Genomic DNA, 19,633 nt, shown 5'->3' on the forward strand with positions numbered 1-19,633 from the left:
ACGAACAGGGATGTGACGAATGCTGACTCCAGTGCTGTGACCAGCTGCCTTAGGTTTTTTGGTTGGGAATCCATGGCGCGAGTAGCCCGATAGAGGTGGTCCCACAGATTCTTGATTGGGATTAAATCAGGGGAGTTTGGAGACCAGGGGAGTAAGGTAAACTCATCTTGCTACTGTTAGAAACACGTTTATAACTGCCAGCTGTGTGACACATTGCATTGTCTTGCTAGTAGGTGCCGCCGTGCCGAGGCAAAGTAAGCTACCTGCAGCGGTAGAATCGTCCCCAATGATACATGCATACTTGTCTTGATTTATTGTGTCTTCGAGAATCACGAGATCACCCGGGGAATGCTACGAAAACATCCCCTAGACCGTAACGCTGCTTCCTCCTGCCTGGACCATTCCGACGATTCTTGCAGGATGTTTGCTTGCAGACGTTTCACGCTCAACGGTCATCTGTCTGATGAAGCATAAAACGTGATTATTCTGAAGAGGCCACCTGTCGCCACTCGGTTGATGTCCAGTTGTGTTCGCTGCCGATGAAGGGCAGTCAGCATAGGTGCATGAATCAGGTGTCTGCTGCGCAGCAACGTTGACTGAACGGTCGTTGAGGAGACATTGATGGTAGTCCGTTGGTCCATCTGGGCTTTCTGTTGCTCAGCAGTTACACAGCCTTTTCACCTGTACACATCACCGCAGCCGTCGTTCATCCTTATCTATGGCCCGCTGGGCACCATACTTGCCTTGGTACTGACTTGAAATAGCGCCTTTTTGCCATGCACAGCGTAATTTAACAACTGCGGCCCTGGAACACTTTAAAAAAACCGTTTCGCAGCTGCTTTCACTTTTGCCCTGAAATCAATGATCATGTACTTCGGGACGTCAGATAAATTGCAGCCGGTCGCGGTGACCGAGCGGTTCTAGGCGCTTCAGTCCGGAACCACGCGGCACCTATGGTCGCAGGTTCGAATCCTGCCTCGGGCATGGATGTGTGTGATGTCCTTAAGTTAGTTAGGTTTAAGTAGTTCTAAGTCTAGGGGACTGATGACTTCACATGTTAAGTCCCATAGTGCTCAGAGCCATTTGAACCATTTTGAACAGATGAATTGCACCGTTTCCACATTACGTCAACAACTGCTATATTTTGCAAAAACAGACATAATATCTGATGGGATACCGCAATCACTGGTTATACAGGCTACTAACATTGCCGCTAAGCCAACAGGAAGTACAAAAAGAACTAAGTATTTTAAAACAAGTGGCCGTACCGAACGGATATACGTGCAAGGAGGTGATGAATATTTATAATAAGATAAAGAAGAGGCAAATGAAGCAAACAGAAGGAAGTCAAGTCGCAGCTAAGAGGAACCACAAGAAAAAATACGTGGCTCTCACTTACAGTGGAAGAATTATAGATAAGGTTGATGCTTTCGTAAATCCGGCGTTAAAATAGGGCTCCGAACAAATAACACGCTAAAATTGAAGCTCCGGCACAAAATATGTAACAGTAGGAATAAATTTCAGGATTCAGGTGTATATAAGATCAAATGTGATGACTGCTGTAAACAATATATAGGGCAGACTGATAGGAACTTTGAAACCAGATTCAGGGAGCACACCTATTCCCAAAACAAAACAGCGTTTGGGGCGCATATGGCTGCCTTAAAGCACTCAATCATGAACATTGAACGAAACTTAGACATCCCACATATGGTAGAGCTCATAAGGGACGGTTTCTTAACGTTTTGGAAGAAGTTGAAATATACACCCACAAAAAGAAGCTAGTTCAATCATAACGTCTACTTTAGTATTTATGATGACTTACTGAGATGATCATTGTTGCAAATAGAAGTCCAAGCCGAATGATGAGAGATGGTGCATGATGAAAAAGTTGGAAGATGCGTGCAGCACCTAACGTCGTTGACGGGCCCTCCTGCACGGCCCTCTTACCCACGGCGAGGGACATCAGACGACTAAACGGCTCGCGGCACAACACCGAAATAGAGGCAACCACGGAAGCAGACCATGGAGGAAAACAAGTCTACACCAGCGCCATGGATGTAGAAATCGCCCTTTGTTTTAGATCGTGCAAAAATGATATTTTATTGTGTATTTTAATTTTGACAAGTAAAGATTTTAACCTTGACATCTACAGATTTTAATTAAGTATTTGTAGAGATAAAAGTAAAATACAAAAACCTACTTAATAGCCGGCCGAAGTGGCCGTGCGGTTAAAGGCGCTGCAGTCTGGAACCGCAAGACCGCTACGGTCGCAGGTTCGAATCCTGCCTCAGGCATGGATGTTTGTGATGTCCTTAGGTTAGTTAGGTTTAACTAGTTCTAAGTTCTAGGGGACTAATGACCTCAGCAGTTGAGTCCCATAGTGCTCAGAGCCATTTGAACCATTTGAACCTACTTAATACAGTGTGTGCATATGTAATGTAACAAATGTGCCAGACGCCACCCGTCGGTAATAGTTTTATAATTAATATAAATGACGTGCATTCTGCCAACCATTTTTATGTGACGCAGCATGTGAAGGTTGCTGTGTGTGAACGGGTTACTCCTGTAACCGAAGTTGTAGACATGTTCTCGTACATTTGATGTTGATGGGACAGGATGAAAAAGGTTTGCATTTGTAAAATAGTAAATTAGTATCATTTTCGTTTCAGATCCCACCTTACTTCGTGTGGTGGGAGATACTTCTGGTATCATTATCTGATGTCCCCTTCCTTATTCCAGTCAAAAATGGTTCAAATGGCTCTGAGCACTATGGGACTCAAATGCTGTGGTCATAAGTCCCCTAGAACTTAGAACTACTTAAACCTAACTAACCTAAGGACAGCACACAACACGCAGCCATCACGAGGCAGAGAAAATCCCTGACCCCGCCGGGAATCGAACCCGGGAACCCGGGCGTGGGAAGCGAGAACGCTATCGCACGACCACGAGATGCGGGCTGAAGATGGTTCTAGAGGAACCGAAACCGGTCATGTGAATAAACATTTTTGCAATCAAGACGCATTATAAGTAACATAAAACTGCAAGATTTACCATCTGTGAGTGGTTACTGCATGGTGGCGACGAACATAGGGCGCAGTCACATTAATGTGACTGAATCCTGTACAATACGCAGTGCCCATATTACAAGTAGTTATATGATTACAAAAAACAGTTAAATTATATTCCTTTTGATACTTTCAAACTGTAGCAAGTCATTAACTATCTTGTTGAATATATGACTGTGAGGACTCATATTCTTATATATAATGAAGTTACAGGCGACAATGCCCTGAAATGAGTTTGCAGAATTCTGTATTCCCACTGACAGTACTGCTATTAGATAACGCTCAAACAATCAAAATTCTTTTCAACTTCGGAAACGAACAAGTAATTTAACTCAGTTTTTTCCGATTTCCGATAAAGAATAACTTACTTTGGAAGTTTTCCACGTAGATAGTCCTCACTGCCTGGCAGCTACAGTGTCTGGAGAACAGACAGACTTTGCAACTGTTTCGCTACTTCTTTTCTCCGAAGGTCACGTCCAAAAATTTGGCGTTTACAGTGCGCCACGAGATAGCGAAAGCTCGAGAACAGAAAAAAAGATGCGAACCTTCAACAGGCTTTCATATTTAAGTGTGTAACTTATGAGAAGAAATAACGTTAGACAAAGTTGCGACTGAAGTTATAACAAGCAATTATTTGCGTGCTTTTACTTAATTGCAGAAGGCGGCAGTGATTCTCAACAAGTACTGCCTGCTCACCACACAGATTTCTCATGCTGCTTTCTCCCCTTCCCCCACCTCCTCACCCATTCCCCTTCCTTCGGAGAAAATAAAAGTCTGGTGGTGTTTACAGTAGTTGGTGCCAGGTGACTTGCGTTGTTCACAACTTGCTCGTTCTCCGGGCAAAGGTCTCTGCTTAGTAGGAATTATACGCGATTCTGTGAAGAGCTGCAAGCGCGAGGCAGCGCACAGTCGCAATTAGATAGAAGGGCTCTTTCCCTGTTGCATCCTTATGTGCTCCGAATAATCTACGAGTGGTGCTTTGCACTTCGTTCCTGGGATAGAAGGGTGCTCTCACTCCGCGAAATGCGTCTTTCTCCCTTATCATATCGCGCCTCAGTGGGACACTAGGAGTGTAAAACAAAAAGAAGAAACTGTAACTTAGAGTCCAACGGAATCTTGTCAAAAATGTGCATCTTAAGATAGCAATTTTTTTTAAGAAAATATAAATATATTCTAAACAAAATCAAAACTGCAGAGCTTGTATACTACTCTAATCATTCATACCAGATCCTTGCTGCTGTTTACGTTTTGTTATTAATATGGGTTTCATAACACAACATTTACATTTTTTGTTGGATGATAGTACATGTAGTATCTCTCACCGTTGTCAAAGTGTTTCAAAATGATTGTGCCCCAGAAACCGTGCCGTATGTGAACGACTGGCTTCTTTGTCGAAAATATATTACACAGTATAGTAATCTAAAACTTTTTTATTCTGCTTTTGGAAGTACATTCGACGCAGAGCACCACACATATTAGGCGTTCTGACTAGCTACCCACACATTGTGTTTTGGGTAAACTGTGAGCTATTTTTAACCATTACTACAATCATTTATCATCTGTGTAGTTTTGTTCCTTGCATGATAACACGTCTGCCATTCACCAATAGGCATTTTTTGTACTTATATACATCTCTAAAAGTGAGCAAATTAAGACAGAATTGTGCGATTCTCTACAGGCTATTCAACATTAGTATATACGCACTCAAAGGATCCGGCGATGTAACCTACGAGGAAGGGAAGCATCCCATAACATCATGGGAATGTAAGAGAAACAATGTCGTGCAATGTCTAATATCTTGTTAAGTGAGAATTGCAAGCGATGGGCCAATTAAGCATGAAGATATGGGCGCTGCACCTCATACAGATATACTATTAAAAAAATTCATAAAACTACAAATTATTTACCCACTGTATCAAACATATAAACATTTAATTAATGGACAAGAGATTGCCAATACGAACTATTGCCCTGGTGCAGGGGCATGGAAACATGGAAACACAATATGCAACTAAATCATGAACAGGGCCAATGACAGTCAAGAGGGTTAGTGTTTTGAGGAAAATTCCCCAGAAAAGTAAGAATGAACACCAGTTCTTTCATTGCAACTAGCTGGCTGTGAATATAAGATCTGCAAAATGGCACCCTGATGCAAATTAACTAACTTTACGTCGCTCTCGCCTCGGCAGCTGTATGAACGGAGCATGCTTACTGCAGGTGTGGAAGAGAAGTGCAGTAGCGGCTGAATATTCTGGCTTCACCTCGGCCTCTGTACTTCGCTCTAAGTGGGAGACATCTATCTCTGCAGTTCTCTGCATCGCCCAGCAGCAAGTGGTATCCCCGCTCTCTCTGCAGCAAGTGGCCTACAAAGAAGTATCTTTCTCTCTTGTCTCTTCTCTCTTGAAGGAATTTGGTCTCTCAAATTTAGGTGGTTCTGCCAACATCGAATCTCGTCAACCATTTGCCGCAGAACTGGTGAGTTCCGACCAGTAATAATTTTATACACAGTTTTAACAATTTTCTACTCTCGCAGATTTTGTCATGGTCAACCAATATCATAGAATTCCAACCACAGCCAACCAAAAGCCCGCATGTATGTACGCGTGAGAACTCACCCATCCTAAAATAATTACTGTAAGCTGTTCATAGAACTCCTTACTAGGATTTTAACAAACATTCCTACTTGGCACAGCAGTGTTCAACAAGTGATCCAACGCTCTCATGCTCTGTATTTTCATCTCGAATTTAGATCTTATCCGTCTAAAAAGGATTCCATTTAACTACTCGCACAGTTCAGTTTCTACGGAACACAGCCCGTCTCTGCGAAGCTCCTGTTGTGCAGACATGGCACACTGCCATCCCCGTTCCCTAAATGCCTAGAGACGCCATCCCTGAATTGCTCTTCAACAGTGGGAAGCAAGAAGGTGCTTAAAACATCAATGTTGCCCTGTGCTGTGATAGTGCCACGCAAAACAACAAGAGGTGCAAGCCCCCTCCATGAAAAACACCACCGCCTCCAAATTTTACTGCTGGCACTACACACGATGACTGATGATGTTCACTGGGCATTCGTCATACCCGCATCCTACCATCGGATCGCCATATTATGTACTGTGAATCGTCACTTCACACAACGATTTTCCACTGTTCAATCGTCCAATATTTACGCTCCTTACATCAAGCGAGGCGCCGTTTGGCATTTACTGGCGTGATGTGGGTTTATGAGCAGCCACTCGACCATGACATCCAAGTTTTCTCACCTCCCGCCTAACTGCCATAGTACTTGCAGTGGATCCTGATGCAGTTTTGAATTCTTGTATGGTGGTCTGTATAGGTGTCTGCCTATTACACATTACGACCCTCTTCAACTGTTGGCGGCCTCTGTCAGTCAACAGACGAGGTCGGCCTGTATGCTTTTGTGCTGTACGTGTCCCTTCACGTTTCCACTTCACTATCGCATCGGAAACAGTGGAGTGTGGAAATTTCACGTACAGACTTATGACACAAGTGACACCCAGTCACCTGACCACGTTCGAATCCGTGAGTTCCGTGGCGTGCCCCATTCTGGTCTCTAACGATGTCTAATGACTACTGAGGTCGCTGATATGGAGTACCTGGCAGTAGGTGGCCGTACAATTCACCTAATATGAAAAACGTATGTTTTTGGGGGTGTACGGATACTTTTAATCACATAGTGTATGCGTAGCCTTCCCCGTATCTCATAAAAAGTTTGAGATATCGAAACAAGATTTTGGCAAGCGATAGTATGCAAGGGTGAGAGTATTTTGACATATCATTAAAAGGCGATCTTCCATATCTAACCAATATCCAAGGAAATACAGATTTTTCTAACGTAATAATGTCTTTTTTAAGGGCCAGAGATAGTTGATGAAAAGCGGATTCTTACAGATTCCTAGAAACCAGAAAAAGTTTTCGAGACTTGTCTCAGACATTCATAATAGACAACTATTTAGGTGATGTGAGATTGCCTCCAGCCACGCCAGACGTGATTGCCTTTTGATATTAATTTCTGAGCAACGAAAATGATTTATATAACATACAGAACTTTCCAAATGCACATTTGTCTAAAATTCCCAGAAAATTCTGGTACAATATTTTATAGCTATGTAAATTTTCGTTCAATCGTACTACAAACAGTTGAAGGTACCCAGGGGAAATTCATTGTAATCGATGTCGGGGAATATGGGAAGAAATGCGAAGGTGGTACATTTTATTCTTCTCGTGTATTTCGCTTGATACAAGAAGCGAAGCTTAATATAATGCTAGAATCTAGGCTACTGAAGAAATCATGTATGTTGCTTTTTGTATTCATTACAGATTCATATCCATAGTTGAAGCATTTTATCAAATCTTGGAGTCGATGAGGTTTGGATCCATGGAATGCATATTTCAAAATTTTTCAGTCCACAACGATTAATTGAATGTCCTTTCGGAATACTAGCATTGTGGAAGACAACAGAAACTTCACCAGAATTTGCTGACGATATGGTGAATCGTATATGCACTGCACGAACCCCTGAGTATTAATGAGCAAAATACAGCAGGCATCGAGTGTTCTTTTCAAGGCACTTTTCAGGCAGGATGAAATGTCAATAGACCTTCATATGTATCTGTCCAAATGAGAAAACTGTTTCTCACATAATAAAACGTGGTATTCATGCGTTTGTCAGCTTAGCTGCATCAGCTTCATTTTTGCTCTCGTTTTAAGACAATGGTACAAATAAAATATTAAAACAATGTTTTCTATACTTGCAGTTTTTTTTAGTTCTGCTGGTACCGGATCAGGTAACTTCTCCAAAGTGAATGAGTTGTGTTAATTGTTGTTCCTCTGGTTCCATAAAGGACGCTGAGTATAAATGGCTCCTGTCAACGCTAATGTCATTAACTTAACAGTACAGCAAATTAGCACAAGTGCCAGCAACAGTACTTACTCTCCTGTCCGCAGCAACAACTGAATGTTGCCGGCGTTGCCCGAACGCAGCCAGAGTCCCTCGAACGCTCTCAGAACCAAACATCTTTGATTCGCACAGCGCCGCTCCGTGTCGCTCTGCTTGCAGCGCCACTATAATCACGAGCACTGACAAGGAAAACTCCCCCCCCCTCCCCACCTCCACAGATTTAGTGGTAAGATGGCGCAGTGGACGGCCCGTCAAAAACTGAACACAGATCTAGCACGAAAACAGGAAGGAGATGTACTGAACTACGAAAAAACGGCAAAATAGAAAGAGCGAAGGGTCCAAGAACAAAAAGTGTAATAAAGAGCAGACTGAACCAGGAACGGCGTTGTGGTTGAGAGGCAGTAGTTTGAAATGTTTGTTCTCTTTCTGTAATCTTGGCAGTTGTCATACAATACATTGGTTATAGAATATGAGCCTTGTGGTAAGAACACTTTACCGTCGCAAATAAATATGATGAATAGTGAGAGAAGGCGAGATATCACATAGACATCTTACAGAAATGAAAATAACAAATAAACGGGTGTCAACTATGTTACAACACAGGAATTCAAGATCAAGACTTCCAAAACGGAACGCAACTTGAATACGTTAAAATCATACGTTTCGACAGAGCACAGAGAAACTGTGTGGTTCTCTAACTGTTGCTTATATTTGTTGTTCTTTGACAAACGACTATGTTTTCATCATTTCTTTGGGCGTGATCATATTCACATTCATACGAACAACTACTTCTAGCAAGGAACTGAACCATTCGTACACATTCGGTGCGTCGATAAGAGATTCGTATCAGTTGACACACGTACTCTCATTAACGTCGTGTATGACTCACCAGACGTTCATTCCCAGTGTCGGATTCGGTTGACTTGTTGCCTTGTCATTACACGTTTTCGGCTGCTAATAGAGCAGTTGTGCAGGATTAACTTTCATGATAGGTCCCTTCCTTACACCTCGCTGCTACAAACGGACGTTGCACCACGACACATATACAAATACGAATAAAGCGAACAGCGGGAAAAAAAGAAAAAGAAATTCTAAGAGGGAGGTTTGAATACGGCTCGTCTGCTTGAAGGTCCAACACCGTGAACACTTAACCACGACGTCACGGTACTGAAACGTTACTCAGTATTGCACCTGTTAACATTGGATCGTTCACTGTTTCTATCGTACTTTTTTTTCAGAGCCCAGTACACGTTCATCCGGTTTTCATGCTTGATCTCTGTTCAGTTTTAGACGGTTTGTACACTGGGCTCAGCTAGCCGCAGTGCGCAGCTGTGGTCGTACCATGCCACTCCACTAAACCGCAGCCTAAGAAGATCCCAGACAGCTCTTCTGCGCGGAGCTCGACGGCTCCAAGCACATGCCTCGACGAATCACGAAAAACGATTTTGTTACTCTCACTACAGCAACATTTCAGTGTTGTAGCTTCATAGGCTATTTTACAATGTGTGTAATACAAGACACTTATTGATTTGAACAATATTACGCGAATTAGGGAAAAATATCTATTCTTTCAAAAAGCAAATTACTCTTTGCTTTTTGAATTTTGTCTTATTTGTGAAAGCGCTTTTCGATTCGATATGTGATACTTGATAGGATTCAAAGTAATGAATACAACGATTATAGAATTTTTAATGTGTTTAATCCGTACTTCCATATTCTTTGTTTCACAACGCACACGTTGTATGATGTATAGCTGCTATGTACGCTATCCAGTATTTGAGAGCGAGAGAATTTACGGACTTGCAACGAACTTTCCACATAATTTGAAATGATGAAAGGAGAAAAGATTATTGGTTATATTTTCGCCCTTCATGCAGTAAAGTTGCCCCATCAAGCATGCATTTTCAATTTACTACTTCTTTACTACTATCTGTATTCTTGAAACTTTTTGCAGATATTGTTCACGTATAGCATCGAATGTAGGTGCAAAATTATATCTTTGTATGGTACATAGTTCAGGAGATATGACGTTATAAACTCTGAGATGTGTGTAAAATCGGCGCACCGTGCACGACGTTTGAATTTGATACCACCTTTATTCGCAACACGTTTAGCACACAGTATCCGCATACGCCGCTGAATATACCTACAAACGTATATCATTGTATACCACAGGAAGAGGGAGATAGGGAGATGGACAGAGAATTCGAAAAAAAGTAAATGAACAGAGAAATGGGGAGGAGAGGATGGACAGAGAGCAGTGGCAGTAGCAAATGCACAGAGCGAAAGCAGGAGATGGACTTAGAATAGAGATAGGGGATATAATTGAATAAAAAACATATAATAAATGGTTAGATAGAAATAATGAGATTAATTTTTCGGCGAGTCAGACAAGCACAATAAGCTGAGCTATGCCTGTAAATGGGGAATGAATCTTTTCATATTAAATCCAGATTACCGAAATAGTCTTTCTCTTGTTGTGGAATTATGCTTATCAATTTATTATGCTACGTCCGATCACCGTATCCACCTACAAAATCTTGATCGTGTCCATCATTCATTTTGTAATCGAATTTTCGTAATAACTCCGAAGTACACAGGTGGGCTTCTTGAGTTTTTCTATATTAAAATACTACTTGGAATAAAAACACAATTTTTCTACACACATCAAAAATACATACTTTTTGCTTATTCTCATACCCAAAATGGCCCACCTTCGTTCATTAACAGAGAGCAAGTCCTTCCTCTTACCGAGGAACAGGAAAGACATCTTATGTTTTTGACATTAGAAAATCAAAAATACGTGACGGTAGGCGCAAGCTCTACGCTGGGCTACCGCTTCACCTTTTGTCTTTTCCTCTGAAGTAAATGAAGACCTAAAAGCAAGAAATGCGAAACGTACATCACAGGGAGATAGACAGAGAAAAAGGGGAGAAGGAGATATACAGAGAAGGGGGCAGAGGAGATGGACAGAGAGAGGGGGAAGGAGGAAATTGACTAACAGAATTGAAATATATACATGCCCAGGCAAATGCGGACACTCGGCTGTAAAATGTTTCCAACTAACTGAACCTCAAATTATTGTAGATATTATTAGCAAATTTGCTAAATTTTTCTGATTTACTGACCTAAATGGTGCTGAATTGTCTATGTTGTTTTCTTATCGAGCTTTGGTTATGTTGCACAAAGTCAGATTGTCCTCTGAGGAAAATGAAAGACACAATCCTGAAAGACTTTTATGATGACGTCTGCGTCAGGAAGGGCATTCAGCTCCAAAGTTAAATACGGATAAATGTGGCTAAACTTGAGTACAACAGATTCAGTTCTAGATGCGGTACTGCCTAATGAAAAGAAGATTTTTAAATAGTTCTGGGACGATGTTTTGATGTTGACACTTGCTTGGAAGTTCCAAATTTAACTATTTCGTGGTACTAAAAATTACGAAAGAAATACAATATAGTACTAAAAATGCAATATAAAATTAAGTCAGACTTGGTGTTATTTACTTTCACGTGGATCGGCACTGAATGACATAAAAATTTATGTGGATCGTATACCAACGTTTCTGTTATTGCACAACTCTCTCCAATCTAGCCACACATCACGCGTAGTGCGGGCTAGTGTATGCAGTCCACTAAAGTCCCTCTCGTAACACGGTGGAGGCTAGTTTACGTAGGTAGTTGAGCCGTAGGAACTGGCCCATGACTGGCTGCCATAAAACTGGCTGTACGACCTGGCATGGAGACAGCGTTAGCTTCTAGCTGACCTACACTTCTAAAGCAGACATGCAGGCACCGAGCGCAGTGTAGATTACCTTTTGATGAATTTACAGATAACACTTGGTTGTAAACATGCGGGATTTTCTAGTTCCTCGCTGATGCTGTTTTTCATAGTCGCGGTTTGCTGGGCACATCTGAACTCAAAGTATTATTTTACCATCACAGTCCGCAAAAGTACGCAGTAATAGCGGTTTCGTTCCATTTGCAGCATATCCGCAATTACATTTCGCAGTAAATTCTCTTGAAATGTCATCCGGTTTCGAGGCCTCCTTCACAAGAAATTTGCACGGTCACAGAAGTGGTACATTTTATGACAATTTTTCCTCTTCACCACGTCGGCAATACACTTCACGATGTAAATACTTAAGTATATCGCTGGCAGTTCTACCCATCTTTACATTCTGAGTCATCAGTGTCAGTACACCTCGAACAGCCTTTTCTGCTTTCCACATAATCAGAAAGAAGACGTTACACAAACACACACACACACACACACACACACACACACACACGCAAAAATATACATATGTCGCAAATAGGCACAACAAGAAGACTGTGAGAAAATGAGCTTTCGGCCAACAAGGCCTTCGTCGAAAATAGATAAATATTGGGTCTGGCTTCAGCAGCCAAGGACTGTGGTCACGTGTGTGAGAGTTACTTTTGCGTGAGATTGTGTGTTAATGTTGTCTATTTTCTGACAGTCCTCTTGTTGTGGCTATCTGCGGCTGAGCATCTTCTCTTTACGGTGAGTAGCAATTAGCCTTTTCTCAATACATAAAAGTTTTCGACAATGTTCAAAGAATAACTTTGGAAATCATTTAAGAGAAAGTATGGGCCTTTGATCAAAAAATTAATGCTGTAAAACTGCAAATATTAGATAATGAAGCACGCTAGAAGAAAATAATGACAAATAACGCATTTAAACAGGGATATCCAGTGGCTCTTCTATTATTTGGATCCCTATGGACGAAACTAATTCTCAGAAAAAGTTACTTAAATCCGGGTAACAAATATTTCAAAGAAATGAGAAATCTTGTATCCGTTCACATACTGTGTGAATATTTACCTTATTGGTATCTATAAGCGGATATTCCATAATATACCACAAAGTATTTTGCCCTTGCAATTGTGGTACCCGGCGGAGACCATCACAGGTGGTTCTGGGGTGTCAAATACTGGTACAGATGATTCAGAAATGAGACCTGACGCCACCGTAGTTAGAAGAAAGCTAATTTCTTTTCCTGTCACACTGGTTGCTGCAGAAAGTTATGAAATACAGCCTTGGATAGAGTGCAGCCACAAACACAAGCAGTTCTGGGCCACTAATCCAAGCCTCTAGCCTTTTAAGAAATTATGAAAACCATGATCGTTACGGAACACGAGATTGATCAGCAGTGGAGTCCATAGCTGTGACAGGTTCCCGCTCATTGCGGTAGCTGTGCTCGCTTTTTCTGTAGGCCTGTGGCCGCAATGACGGAGACTTGACAAGGTCGATATTTTTCACCTCCCCTCACCTTCAGTCTACCGCTCTGTCTGTCAGGGTGAGGGCTTACTTGCGCTATTTGGCCCACTGTCACATTCACATTCTTTTCTATTTTGTAATTTCTTTTAACATTTTATACTGATTCATAGCTTTGCTAGTACTGGAGGTGATCTCTTTGCAGCCGACCTGGGTGGCCGAGCCGTTCTAGGCGCTACAGTCTGGAACCAAACAACCGCTACGGTCGCAGGTTCGAATGGTGCCTCGGGCATGGATGTGTGTGATGTCGTTAGGTTAGTTAGGTTTAAGTATTTCTAAGTTCTAGGGGACTGATGACCTCAGAAGTTAAGTCCCATAGTGCTCAGAGCCATTTTTTTGATCTCTTTGCAGATCAAGTGATATGTCATTTTCATTGGTGATCGTAGCGTAATTGATAGAAATAGTTGACACTATTCAGGGACACATGGTGGCTTCATCCATCCCAGGAGATGCTTGTAGAGAAACAGTGCAAATATCTTTCTCAGCATTATGTGAGGCAGGCAAGGCAGAAGTGGTTTGAAGAAAAGTAAGAGTTTGAATAAACCAAAATTGAACACTATTTATGAGCACAGAGTTATTTGTGAGATAGTTGCTTATAGAAATAACGAACAGGTACCTCAATCCTGTTATACGATTTCTACAGAATGTTATAACTAAACTGACTTACGTTTTCTTTTCTACACTGAACATTACAGTCCTTTCAAATTTGACATCCTGCTTGAAATATAAGTGAAAATACATTGCTTAGCAAATTAAATGGCGTACAGTGGATCACAATCGTCAACATCTCGTTCACTGTTGTTGAGACGGTGTCTGCTCTGGTGTTCAAAGTCGCATACAAGTTTTGAAGAAAGTTTGTGAGCTTGCAGGAAAAAAGGAATATATTCATCATATCCTTTTTCTTCTGTTCGTTAGTGGTGTTCTAGCTCCATACAGTTTCTTTTGCTCATCAATTGCAAGAAAACTCAGTGGACGAACCTGACCTTTTCTTAGAGTTATCGACTGTCGGAGTTTAATCTTTCCTTAAATTAGTGGTAGAGGGGGGCGCCATCGCAGATCGCAACTACTCTGTTTCAATCAAGTTTGTATTGTTTTCGTGAGCGGTTCTTTACCGTTTTGCCTTAAGTCAGTGAGTAGGTAAATATCTTTATGTTGCATCACAGTCACCTGAAATTGCTTTCTGTTACCATTTTTTATAGATTTATAAAATAAGTGTACCTTCAGATTTCTTTCTAAATTTTAAAACTTGTCAGACTTTAACAGGTATATATATGCATACATTCACCTTGCATTTTACCATCATTCTATTTAGATAGTGGCACGAGCGCTACCTCTGCAGAATGTTCAGTAATAATATCATCACTCTTAAATCCGTTTTTCACAATAACGTGGACTTTTTTTTCTGCTACACTGAAAGAAGGATGGAATTAATAACAGCTCTAGGGAAAGTGCTGCAGCCTGTAAAGGGAAGAGAGAACTACGGGCTTTCTTGACTTTCCTCCTAAAAAGAGCACTTAATGTTGAACATAGAAATGCAGTGACCCATATTTCTGGACTTACCACCAATTCAGCTCTGCACATCTCATGTATCCCTCCGCCTGGGAGATTCAGTAAAAGTCTCCACGACGCAAAACTCGGCAAATCGAACTCCTTGTTGCTTCGGTCCGTGCTGTTCTATTGGACAGTGAGAACTGGTAAATAAAGATATCCCACAAAGTCCTCTTTTCGCCCACATAAATGATTCTCTTCACGTGGATATGAATTCAGAACTGTAATGGGTCTTATATTTTAATTAACTTGCCTGGAAACAACATTTTAAATGTTAAATTAAAAAGTAATACTAATAACTGTTAGACTACATATGAATTAATAGGTATGACGATTTGGCACAATTTACCGAGCGAGGTGACGCAGTGGTTATCACTCTATACTGGACTGGACGACGGTTTAATACGCGTCTGAACACCAAACTTTAGTCTTATTTCCTTTCCAGTCTTTAAAACCTTCTGAGCCTGTGCTCCGTCTCTACACTCATCGATATGCGCATAGACAGGTGCCGTTGGTACGGCGCACACAATGTATAAAAGGGCGGTGCACCGCTGGAGCTGTCGTTTGTATTCAAGTGATTCAGGTGAAAATGTTTCCGACATGATTCTGGCCGCCAACGGGAATTAGTAGGCTTTGAACGCAGAGTGGTGGTTTGAGCGAGACGCATGGGACATTCCACTTCGGAAATCGTTAGGGAATTCAGTGTTCCAGTATCCACAGTGTCAAGCGTGCCCCGAGAATATCAAACTTCGGGCTTTAGCCCCCCCACCACGGACAACACAGTGGCTGATGGCATTCATTAAACGTCCGAGAGCAAAAAATCCTGCATGGGCTACACTTTAGCAATTACAGACCGCATGACTCGGTATTTCTACAGGGGACTTCCAAAGACTTGTTGAGTCCATGCCACGTCGAGTAACTGGTCTACACGGGGGAAAAGGAGGGCCTATTCGACCCGGCGAGATATTCTATGACTTTTGTCGCCTCAGTGTAATTACCTTATTCCTTTCTCATGGCACGGATTGTCTTTCTGTTTTATCTGCTGACGATCAAGTTACTCTCACAGAAACCGAAGAGCAACTCTCTAAAGCAAAATGCATGGTTTCGGATATATTAGTAGAGTTAGATGAATTATTGTCCAGCACTAGATACCATTTGAGTTCCTAGAGAAGTTATTAAATATTTTCTAACTGGGCTGTTGTTGTTGGAAATAAAACACTTTATTCCATTTCAGTTTCGACCAGTTTTGACCAACTGATCTGAAATCTGGTTTCGCAGTATAGGGCGGCTCGGGTTATGGTCGTGGAGGCGGCCGTAATCAGTTACTGTTAGTTGTACAAAACACACCAACTTTTATTTTCCTAATAACCACTTCATTACACATTGCCTTAAAAGGACCAAATTAAAACAATAGGGCTGAAGGCCTACTTAAGTAAATTTGCAATACTTCCTGGGCTGAAGGCCCAAAACCACACCAAAATACCGGCCGGGGTGTCCGAGCGGTTCTAGGCGCTACAGGTTCCAATCCTGCCTCGGGCATGGATGTGTGTGATGTCCTTAAGTTAGTTAGGTTTAAGTAATTCTAAGTTATAGGGGACTGATGACCTCCGATGTTAAGTTCCATACTGCCCAGAGCCATTTGAACCATTTTTGAACCACACCAAGAACAAGAACGGCTGAAGGCCAGAACACAAGTTATAAAAATTACTTTAAAGAATTCACGCGGCTAAAGGACTTACTAAAAAAAAGTATTTCACCTAAATACTCGACTGAAGGCCACACACAAGACATTGAACAACTCAGGGGTTAGGGACTGGATAACAAGAATTTCAGATAGAACAAACTTTCAAAATTTAGTTTTCAACCAAATCAATCTTCAAATTTCAATTTAAGTCAGCTGAAGGCCTTAATTTAATATTTAAACAAACTAAATTAATAGATGGTTGGAGGACCCACACAGTGCATCAGACTAAAGTGAAAATCACAATCTAAAACCAACAGAACAGTGGTGCTCAGAAGTGTTCAAAAGGTCGGCCTGAGGAAGTAGCTCCAACATAAGGTGTGGTGAGACAGGTAGCCAAGAGTATGGTTAAATAACTGGATGGCAACCCGACCCAAGGGATGGCTGAAGGACTGTCCAACAACCTAATCAACTCCTTTCCACCTAGCCAATGGTACGACAATGGAAAATATCAGGCGAGGGTGAAGATACCAGTCGTGCTACGTCTTCAAAATTGGTGTCTAAAAATAGCGAAGGCACAATAACCACTCTGAAAAAAATGAACAAACAACTAAACGCTGCCGAGCTACACGCCGTGCCGGACAGCATCAACATGGCGAGGAAGAATACACTGCCGGAAAACTACGCTAACGAACAGGGCAGGTACCTGGGGCATTAATGGCCACAAGGCACAAAATGCTGCTGGTGCTCTTCGCTGATAAGTAACAACCAATTTAACAGTTAAGGACCGTACAGGAAGATGGCTGCAAAATTTCGCCAAATCCAACAAACCATACGTTGCTGCTAGCCGGAATGGCTCAGGAAGCAACAATGATAAATGAACGAAGAGATGTCACAGCAGTTGAGGTTTCATAACAGGTTAACTGATCACTCAACTTCAGTGTCCAGGTTCGTCGTGTAACGAACTTTGTCGCTCTCGCAGCCAGCGTCTCACAGTCTGACTGCGAGTGCACATCGCCAGCGGTCTTGGCCTGACCACGCGCCACGGAGACTTCCTCGCTGCTCTGTCTCAACCAACCGACTGCCGCACACACCACCACTTGGAAATATAGTTGTCACACCAAAGATGGTACAGCAGTAGTAGTATAGATAAGCGCTGCTGCTGCCACTGACGGAGGCAAGTCAGCACCTCGTTATGGTAGTAATAGGTAGTAGTGAGACGCCACCAGACTCTGACAAAATGCCAAAGAACAATGGGTATCAACGCGAGCCGGCCACGGCTCAACCTTACCCCTCAAACACCAACCCGGGGGATAACTCAACAATTGGGTTAACCAAATTTAACTTGATTAAGGTGGATCCGGTACTGCTTACTGGTGCAGTTATCCTTAACCAGAAGATTTACCGCGCCTAAAATACGTACGATGTTGCAAGGGCCCAAAAAACGGGGAGTGAATTTACTAAGATTTCCAACAGGCACTTGCCGCCCTGGAAAATTACGGACATAGACGCGGCTACATTACACAACCAACATCGAGAAACCATCTCTCTCACGTCACGGTCCATAGAGGGCCAAGTCAAAAGCTCCTTAAGTTTTTGCAAGGTCTTATAAGTTCCTAAGTGCCCACCAACCAACGAATCATGAAAATAATGAAAAACTGGGCGCACCAGAGCAACTGGCAAACAGATCTTGAATTGCTTAGCACGTCCCACCCTTTTACACAAAATGCACTTCTTAACAACGTACTCATCCAACACTTCCCCAGCCGACAGGCGTTGCTTAATGGGTGCCCAAGTAGGGTCCTGATCCTGATGCTGAGCAACATCATCAAATAAAAGAGAAATCTCACCTAACACAATACAACTAAGACTGCCTCCGTCTGTTTCCTGGGTGCCCTCACTAGGTATAGATTCGGTGAACATCTAGCTGAGGACATCCGCAAGGACATTTTCAGTGCCTTTTACGTGTTTAACTTCAAATTGAAATCCAGAAATGTGTACTGCCCGCCTGGCAATATGGCCAGTTTTACGTGGCCTGGCTAACAACCAGCTCAATGGCTGATTGACGGTTTCTAGCTGAAATACCCGAAGCTCAAGGTAAAAGCGGTACTTCTCCAGCGCGAATAAAACGGCCAACACCTCACACTCACAGACAGAATATTTAAGTTCTGCACTGTTTAACCGATGAGACGGATGTGCTAATGGCTGCCTCTGACCTTCGAAGTCCTGGAGGAGGACATCTGAAATACCCGCACTAGATGCATCAGTTTGGACAATAAACCCTTTATTAAAGTCCGTTAGTCTGAGAACGGGATGGTTAGCTATAGCTGCTTTAATGTGCTCAAACGCGGCCTCTTGGGCAGGTCGCCATTCAAAAGGCACTCCTTTCTGTCGTAATTCATTTAATGGAGTCGCCAACTAGGTAAAATTAGATACAAAATGTCTAAAATAATTCTCCATGTCTATGAACATAGAAATTCCACATTTATCAGTAGGCGGAGGCAGAGTTCTTAATGCCTTAGTTCATTCCTGGTCGACGCGAATACGCTGACCTGGTACTAGGTGACGTAAGAAGGACACCTGCTGCCTGGCTAACGTCGATATACTGGGTTTAACAGTTAACCCGGCTCCCTGCAACCTCAAAAAAACTTGCTGGATGTGATCCAAATGGTCCTGACACGAAAGGCTATAAATGACTAAGTCGTCCAAATAATTATGCACACAGACTAATTTCAAGTCCCTAATGATATTATCCAGCAAACCAGTAGCCAAACCGAAGGAACCCTGTTAAACTCAAATAGATTCCAGTCAGTGCAAAATGAAGTAACATGTTTACATTCTTCAGCTAAGGGAATCTGATAATAGGCATGGTTCAAATCAAGGTCAGTAAAACAATTAGCACCGGCAAACCAAGTAAAGGAGTTGTGAAGATCAGGTAGAGGAACAGACTCGAGGATAACCTTTGTGTTCAGGCGCCGGTAGTCAACAACAGGCCTAAAATCCAGCCCTTGATCCTTAGGGACAAATAATATGGGGGAAGCACAGGCAGATGTCGAAGGCCGAATAACCCCTTGCTCAAGCATCTTGGATATTTTAGCTCTCAGTATCTTGACGTTAGA

The sequence above is a fragment of the Schistocerca americana genome, chromosome 5 (genome assembly GCF_021461395.2).
Source record: "Schistocerca americana isolate TAMUIC-IGC-003095 chromosome 5, iqSchAmer2.1, whole genome shotgun sequence".
In the NCBI taxonomy this organism is placed as follows: Eukaryota; Metazoa; Arthropoda; class Insecta; order Orthoptera; family Acrididae; genus Schistocerca; species Schistocerca americana.